At 52.7% G+C, this 8,134-nt stretch overlaps 1 long non-coding RNA gene across 1 annotated transcript; it reads left to right on the top strand.

The window, feature by feature from the left end:
- The first annotated feature begins 218 nt into the window (after nucleotides 1–218).
- LOC308232678 lies at nucleotides 219–7,891 on the top strand. The gene is made up of 3 exons (XR_013958858.1): nucleotides 219–305; nucleotides 3,069–3,221; nucleotides 7,765–7,891. It is a non-coding gene; the product is annotated as an uncharacterized lncRNA (long non-coding RNA).
- Nucleotides 7,892–8,134: the final 243 nt, after the last annotated feature.

Here is an 8,134-nt window from a genome sequence, read left to right on the forward strand (position 1 = left end):
TTGCATCTTGAGTTGTGCCTTTTGGCTTTCTCCTAGGGGTTTTTAGACGTGTGTGTGAGTTGCCGTTGTGATAGACGTTAAAGAGTTGAAAGTTTCCTCAAAGGTCACTCTGAAGTCGTGTTTGATTCTGTCGCTTACAGGAGAACAAGGATGCTGCTGCTGTGTGGTACTCCAGCCCTGAGCCCCGTGGGATTATCCAGCCTCACAGCTCAGTGGAGATCCCGTTCACACTGGAAGTCCAGGTGACGGGAAAGCAGGACACCGTTGCTCGTGTTGCGGTGTTTGGGAGTGAAGAATCCCCACTGGTGAGTGCTGGGGCAGACGCGTGCCTTTGTGCCTCTCGTCTTGGTGGGGTGTAAAGCGCACAGGAGTTCTTCCAGGGAAAATGATCTGTGGCTGTTGTCTACAAGGAAAGGGGATTCATGGCATAAGCAACACTAATGCCTGGAGAAGAGGGAGGCTGGTATCCGCTTAGGTGGTGTGCCTGGCACTTCCATGTGTCAGTATGGAAGTGTCTGACACAGCATTTATTTACGGGTATGTGAGACAGGATAACAAGCCTAATCTGAAACCCAGAGCAGTCCCTGGCTCTTGTACTCTGCTGTGTTTGTTACAGCTGAACTGGAACTGCTGCTTCATTAGAACTTGTGTTGAGGAGCAGGCAGGGATACCCTGAACCCTGCTACAGCGAGCGCTGTCTTGGAAATGGTGCCGAAGGGATGTTCTCTCCAGAGCTGGAATGCAGCTTTGTCCATCATGTCAGGTCCATCATGTGTGAGCAGCATCCATCCGTCAGATCTCCTGGCCAAAAGCCCCACCGAGGACACCAGAGTCTCCACACCGCTTGCATCTGGAGCAGAGAGTCTCTGGTTGTCCACCAAGCTTGGAAGTGGATGAGGCAAAGCCTTCCTGGGCTGAAGCCTGCTAAAAGAAGTTGTTTGCAACAGCAGCAATGACAACAGAATGTAGACAAGGGGATGGTGTCTGTAGTCTCCTGGCTTCATGTGGCTGAAACTGAGAACAAATCCAGCTAATGAAACTTGAAAATGATACTGACTTTTGAAGCAGCGGTTTGAAAATGTCTTGTCAGATCTTGGAGCATGAAAGAGGATATCAGAGGATTGCTGGGAACCTTAAGCTTTCCGCAACGGAAAATAAGGCTGACATTTTGAAAGTGCTTGTAGGGATTTAAACTTTTGTTAACGTGAAGGGAAATGCTGCTACTAAACCCCCTGGATGCCGCCAAGTATCTCCACTCCACCCTGTTGTGGATATGCGTGTAAACCAGTCAACAGGAAGGCCAGGCAGTGCTGGTGGTCTGAAGTTTGACCACAGTTGCTCTTACGAGCACCTTCTATTTATATAGAAGGAACATTCCCCTTGAAGAGGAAAGTTTCTCCCCACTAGAATAACCAGTTGTTTAACTGTGAGCTGCTTTTTAACTACTGGTTTCTTGCACAGCTTTTACCCTTGGGCAAACAGTTTGTAGTTTCAAAGTTCACCTTAACTTAATCCTTTTGATGTGGAGGTGAACATGTCAATCTTTTGCCCAAAGGGTGAGCATTTCAGCTGGAGGATCGTGGCTGTCCCTAAAGACGCGACACATGGGACTGAGTGACCCTGTGCCCCGTCAGTCCATCCTCAAGGCGCTGCTCTCGTGCTCGGCTGCTGCTCGCAGCCAGCAAATGCTGGTCAAAACCTGGCTGGGTGTTGCCTGCACAGATGGGAGTTTCTGGGTGTTAATTTTCTCTAGGTCTGCCTTATGGCTTGAGTGCAGCTTCAGGAGTTCCCCGGTAGCTGACTCCTCCAGAGCTTTCTGGGCCAGCAGAACAGCCGCTGTCCTGTTACGCATCCTGTGCTGGTGGCAAATCCTAATGTATGGATCATCTGGTGCAAACCCGAGCTCAGGGGAGTGGCTGCCGTATATTGCAGAAAGCAAGATATTACAGCATCTGAGGCTGGTTTGGGTTGGAAGGGACCTCAAAGCTCATCCAGTTCAAACTCCCTGCCACGGGCAGGGACACTTTCCACTAAACCTGGTAGCTCCAAGCCACATCCAAGCTGGCCTTGAACAGTGCCAGGGATGGGGCAGCCATAGTTCCTCTGGGCAGCCTGTGCCGGCCATAGCTCTTCTGGGCAACCTGTGCCAGAGCCTCACCACCCCTCACAGGGAAGAACTTCTTCCCAGGATCCCATCTTGATCTCCCCCCTGCCAAGTGAGAGCCATTCTTCCTTGTTCTGTCCCCACAGGCCCTTACCCAAAGCCCCTCTCCAGGTTTCTTGTTGGCCCCTTTAGGCACTAGAAGCTGCTTTAAGGTCTCCCCAGAGCCTTCTCTTCTTCAGGCTCTACGAGCCTGGTTAAGCTTTGGGGTGTTTGGAGCTGGGAAAATCCAGCCAGACTGGATAAATTCTCATTGGTTTTAGTGATGTGAGAAGGGGGTTTAGCAAAAGGATCCACATTCCTCCTCCACTAGTCTGTGCCACTTCTGCAGGAACAAACTTCTGGGTCTCAGGCTGTCAACAGAAAAAAATAGTGCGCAATGATGCCATTAATAATTAATGTCTCAATGCAATAACTAACTAATACCAGGAATGCAGACAAGCACAAATGAGAGGCAACTAACTCGCATGGTCTCTGCTCTGAAGAGCTTTGCTTCCAGCCTGTGCTGGTTTTCACAGGAGAAGCTTTGGGAAGGTTGAAGACGTTCGTGTGCAGTGTGGCTGTGCAGCCGCAGCTATCAGAGATGGTGGTTTATGGCATGATGGAGCAGTACAAGGAGCAGATGTAGGCACAGGGTAGAGGAGGGAGAGCTGACAGCATGGAGGAGGTGTGAAAAGCGTGCATGGGAGATGAGGGTTCTGTGTCCCCTCATAATGGGATCTTGTGGCTTTCAGATCCGCAGGGACCACTCCAGGTGCCACCTGTGCTCCAGCCTTCCTGTTTCAGCCTCACAACAGCGACAGCTTCAAAGAGCCAGAATTGCCCCAGCCTACGAGCACCCTTAGAGCTGTCCAGTCATTCTAAACTCTCCGTGTTTTTTCTCTCTCCTGCCTGGCTCCTGGAGCAGACAATCCATTTATTGAGCACTGGAGAAGGACCGGTTGTCCACGTGCACCCAAGTGAGATAAATTTTGGCAGCATCCAAGTTCTGCAAGATGCTTCCCGAAGCCTCCACCTGTCCAATCAGTCCGTCATCCCTGCATCCTTCTCGGCAAAGATGGTAAGTGTCGCTGGGGCTGTTTGCCAGTGCAAGTGACTGGCCCATAGCAGCCTGTGACTGGATTATTTATTTCTATGCGACATTTCCACATCACTGTCTGAGAGAGAAGGCAAGCTGTTCCATCCCAGTGCAGCAAGAGGAGCCTGGCTCTGGGGGCAGTTGTCGCTGGGGCACCCGTCAGTAAAACAGAGTTTTTAGAGCTGTTTGAGCAGAAAGGAGTTCATTTCTGCAAGTTCTCCCTTTTATTTTGTGGAGGGCGTTTAGCTGTGAGAGTCTGTTTTTTGGAACTGAGAGGTCTGTCCTCAAGGTGCTTACAGTGAAGTGGGTTTCGCAGCTCCTGGGGGTCAAACCAGCTGTGTTGTTGCCCAGAAGTAGACTTGTAAGGGCTGCGTACCTACAGAGCCTGTGGGCTCCGTAACATTGTAGAGCATGTGGCTGCAGACAGAGGCTGTTTAATTCCTGGAGGCCGCATGGTGGAAAAGGCTGCGGAGCAGAAGGAGGTTGTGGGATCCTCTGACAGGGGCTGATGCGGCCAGGAAGGGCTCATGTGCTGGGGCTGGGGGGTGCTCCCCACCAGAGGGGAGTCTGTGAGGGGCTTCAGAGGAGGTTTGTTCTTCTGCAGGCTGGGTTGTTGAAGTTCTGGAGCTGCTTCACGCAGGCGTGTCGCTGGGGACTTGGTTGTGTCTGCGCATGAAGCATCCAGCAGTGCGTGAGAGCACGGGCTCAGCCCCCTGGGCAAGGAGGAGGGGGCTGAATTTCTCTCCTGCTGCTTTTCCTGCTGTTTTGGGGGTTAAATAGAACCTCGAAGCAGGAGATTCCCAGGGCAGGTTTCTTTGTCTGCACCATACAAATCTGCTTTCCATCTCTGCAAAGAGCAAGCACCCCAGTGCCCTCAGCAGCTGCCTCCTTCAGTGCCCTTTCTAACTTGCTGGTAACCAAAGCAATTGTTAACTCTGCTCGTCAGGGGAAACCAAAGATGTCCTATTGTGCTGTGCCTATTGGCAACTGAATTACAGAGGATTAGAAGTCTTCAAGGCAGCTGTGTTTCTAGAAGCAAGCTGAGAGCTTTTCCCAAAGGAATAGCAGGAGGAGTCTGGTTATTAAACGTTGTGGTTGGCAGCAGCTGGCCAAGCCATACCCATGTCCTGGAGAGCTGTGATGTGCAGAGTGGTGTCCCTGGTCTCCCCATCGTGTCAGGGCTGGCAGATGCGATCATGGAGGGGTGAGCTGTGGACAGGGAACACAAATGGAGAAAAGCTCTGCCCCTTGATTCCGTAAAACATCCCCTTGATGGTGCTCGGGCAGAGGCTAAACCACAGTGGTCCTCATGCTTGTGCTGAGGAGCCAGGGGGAGGCTGGTTGGTGGTGGGAGCATGTAGCCAGCGTCAGGCTCTGATCTCCACTTCCTGCAGGGCTCATGGTGCTTTTGGGCTGTTTCCTGCCACTGGCTGTTTGTGTGGATAAGGAGCAGCTTTGAAATGAAGAAGAGAGGTTCCCCCCACCGGGAATGATGAACCACCTGGGAGAAGGCTCTGCACCCAGCTGGTGCAGGAGGGGGTTTATTTCCCCTTCATGAGCAGCCCTACGAGGGCAATGGGTCAGCCTGACAAGGTGGGAATGGTGTTGTTAGAGCTACGGCTTTTGCTAGAGCTGCGGCTTGATCAAACGCAGCTGCATTTGTAATGTGGAGTTCTGCTTCCTCTGTCACTTGTGCAAGGCCAGAGTGACCAGATCACTTCAATGAATCGTCTGTAAGAAGCTTCAAGAGAACTGATTGTGGTGTCTCCGCAGTCATCCCTCAGGGCAGCTATCTGCCCCTTCCTCCCTCTCTCCTTCCCTCCCTCCCTCCCTCCTGCCCTCCATCCATCAAATGCACACTGGTGTCCATTGTAACCAAATTGTGGAAGCTTTTATTCACGATGGACGTCTGTGCTGGGATAAGAGTCTGATTGTCGTGGTGAACTTCTGAAGTGACGGATCCCAACCCTTAGTGGTTACTCAGGAGCTCTGACGTCCAATAGTACAAGAAGCTCCTGCAGGGTCAGAAATAGCTACTGTCTTTGTGTATCCAGTGCATACAGCTATGGCATCGTTTTCCGGTGCACTCAAGGATAAGCAAGTAGCAGAGATGTTGCCCGAGGTTGGGTATTTGTCTTGAAAGTGGGGGGATTTTGTAGCGTGGCTCCAAGAGGTTTCTTGTCTCTGGGACACAGGCTGGATTGGGTGCAGGCAGAAGCTGACCTAGAAACCCGAGAGAATGTGTCTGGGCAGAGCCCTGTGGCCCTGGCAGGTGTCCTGTTCAGCACTGCACTGTGCTGCCCCTTGGAGCCAGAGCAGATGCTGAGTGAAAGAATGAGGAGAGGATGCAAATCCTCCTCCCCTGGCATGGGCTGTTGGCCTGGCTGGGCCCAGCAGGGCTCTGCTGGGTCACCCCAGGGAGTTGAAGGTCCGGCTCCGTCGAGACCGCCATCCTCATTCCTCAGGAATAGTTTCTGGGGTACAATTTTCTGCCCGGCTTGTTGCCAAGCTTTGATAAATGAGCTTTGTCAGGGAGCAGCCTCACAGATTCACCTTTGGAGCAGAGCGCTCAGGGCTCCTTTCCAAGCGAGCTGCCCTGTGTCAGCATGAATCAGAGAGGTTGTACATGAATGTCAGTGGAGTCTTCACACCCACTGGCTTGGTGTGAACGTGTTGGCTGGGCAGCCCTTGGCTGGTGGCAGCCAGGTCCGTGGTTTCCATCCTAAATGAGTGTTTGGTTGTCTTCCAGGCTGGCGAAAACTCGTGCTGGAGTATTGGACCCAGTCAGGGAGTGATCCCTGCCATGGCCGAGGTGTCTCTGGCTGTGACTGCAAACTTGGATGCCATGGAGCAATTCAAGGACGAGGTGGTGCTGTTCATTGAGAACAGTCGTTCCTACGTCATCCCTGTCCAGGCTGTTGGCGTTGGCACCACGATTGTCATTGAGAAACCCTTTGGCCCGGAGCTCAACCTGGGGCCCTGCTTCAGGTAGGGAATCTCTCGGCTCCTGCTTCCCCATGGGCTCAGCAAGGAGGAGGTCTGCTGCAGTCCCTCAAGCTTCTTGAGTGCTCAAGGTCCTGGCTCTGCTTCCCTGAAGCCACAGGGATTCCTTTAGAAACATTTTCTGGCCATTGGAAAGTCGTTAGGTGCTCTGAAAAGCCACCAAGCTGGAGACCAGTTGCTAAATTGTTGCTGAGTTGTCTTTAGTCATAATCCATGTATTTCCTCACTTTATCAAACAAAGATTTGGAGGAAAGGAGCAGGTCCTGGAAGCCTCCATCTGGGAAATGCTGCCTTACAAGTATAAACGTGTTTGTCTTTGCAGTGATGTTGCTCGCTTTCCCATTCCCTCTGGAGTATCATCTCCCAGCAGCAGCAAGCCTGGGCAGTAGCTTGTTAGCAGCTCCTCGACTGAATGAATGGTGCCGGTTTATTTCCCCTGTGCCCGGGAGCCCTGGAGGAGCAGCAGAATTTCTTTGCCCTGTGTCACCCCCCAGTTGGCTCCTTTACCCCACTCCGTGCCCGGTTGCTCTTTATTAGACGTGGTGGCGCTTTCCTGGTTTCTCCTGCCTGCTTCCCAAGGCACGGGCAAGCGAGGCTGGATACAGGACCAGGTCTGGAAGGGGGAGGAAGTGTGGAAGTCTGCTGAGGTGGAGTGGGATAAATGAGGAGTCTTAATTGAAATTGCTGAGCTGGAAGGAGAAGATTCACTGGTCCCAATGTGTGTGTCTGAAACCAGGCATGTTCTTAAAGACAGGAGGAAAAAGTGCTGTTTGCCTTGTGGTGGAGACCTCCTCAGACAAGAAGAACAGTCTTCTTGGGGTGCCTCTTCCTTTCTCTGGCTGCAAAGAGGGTCCGTGGTGCTGCGATACCTGAATTCTTGGGGTAGAGAGAGCAGGTTAATCCTACCTCACGTACTTGGGATAGATTTGGAGAGATAAAATACGCACCCACGAGCCACCCCCATAAGCAGGGACATTGCAGGGAGGTTGGTGCTTGTCCAGAGTTTGCTGTGCTCAGTGCAGCCACAAGCTGGCTGCACAATGGAGGAGACAGTGTCCATGTGATTCATGTAGCTGTCTTCTGCCCCCCTTTATGTGTTTGCCTGCGGGCTCAGTTTGGAGCTGCTGCCATTGCTGTCTGCTGCAGAGCTGCCACCAAAGGGTGGCAGGCTGGGGGCGATGAGGGTTGGATGCTCCCTAAGGGATGCCTCAGGGGCATGAACGACAGCTCCCAGTGGGAAGGTGGAATGGCAGCGAGGCTGTTCCTCCACCCACTTGCATCTAGGGCAGGCTGTTCATGAAGCTCGTCCTTGCTGGGTGCAAGCAGAGCAGCTGCTGGATGGTGACAACCCTAGGGGCAACCAAGGTCTGTCTTTTGGTGAAGCTTTGCGCTCGGTCAGCCTTCTTGGAGGTGGTTTTGTTGCCGAGTGTGCAGTCAGGTCGTGCCCTCAGGGTGCTGAAGCTGGGTGACCGCTGGCAAATAGCAGCTCCCCTGCCAATTTGTGTCTCTGCTTCTCCTCTAGCCTGGATCCCTGCTGTTACCGCTTCAAGATGACAAACAAAGGACGACGCACCCATCTGCTGTATTGGAGCACAGAAGGTGGCACCACACTTCAGCGGCGCAATCATCTCCCTCCCATCAGTAACACCAAGGGCAAGGTTTCCTCCTGCAGCCCCGTGTTTACGCTTCAGCCGCTGAAGACAGAGCTGATGCCCGGCCAGGCAGCGGAGATAGTGCTGGAAGGCTCCTGCAGCACCCCCCAGGTGAGTTCCCCCCCATCGGGGCATTTCTGCAGCCCCTTGACATTTGCCTGAGGAAATGAGCAAGTGCTTTTGAGAACCTGGTTTCCTGTCACAAGTTACCATGGCAGCACCAGTTGCTTTCCGTGCTCG

Source organism: Psittacula echo (genome assembly GCF_963264785.1).
Source record: "Psittacula echo genome assembly, contig: SCAFFOLD_59, whole genome shotgun sequence".
Lineage (NCBI taxonomy): Eukaryota > Metazoa > Chordata > Aves > Psittaciformes > Psittacidae > Psittacula > Psittacula echo.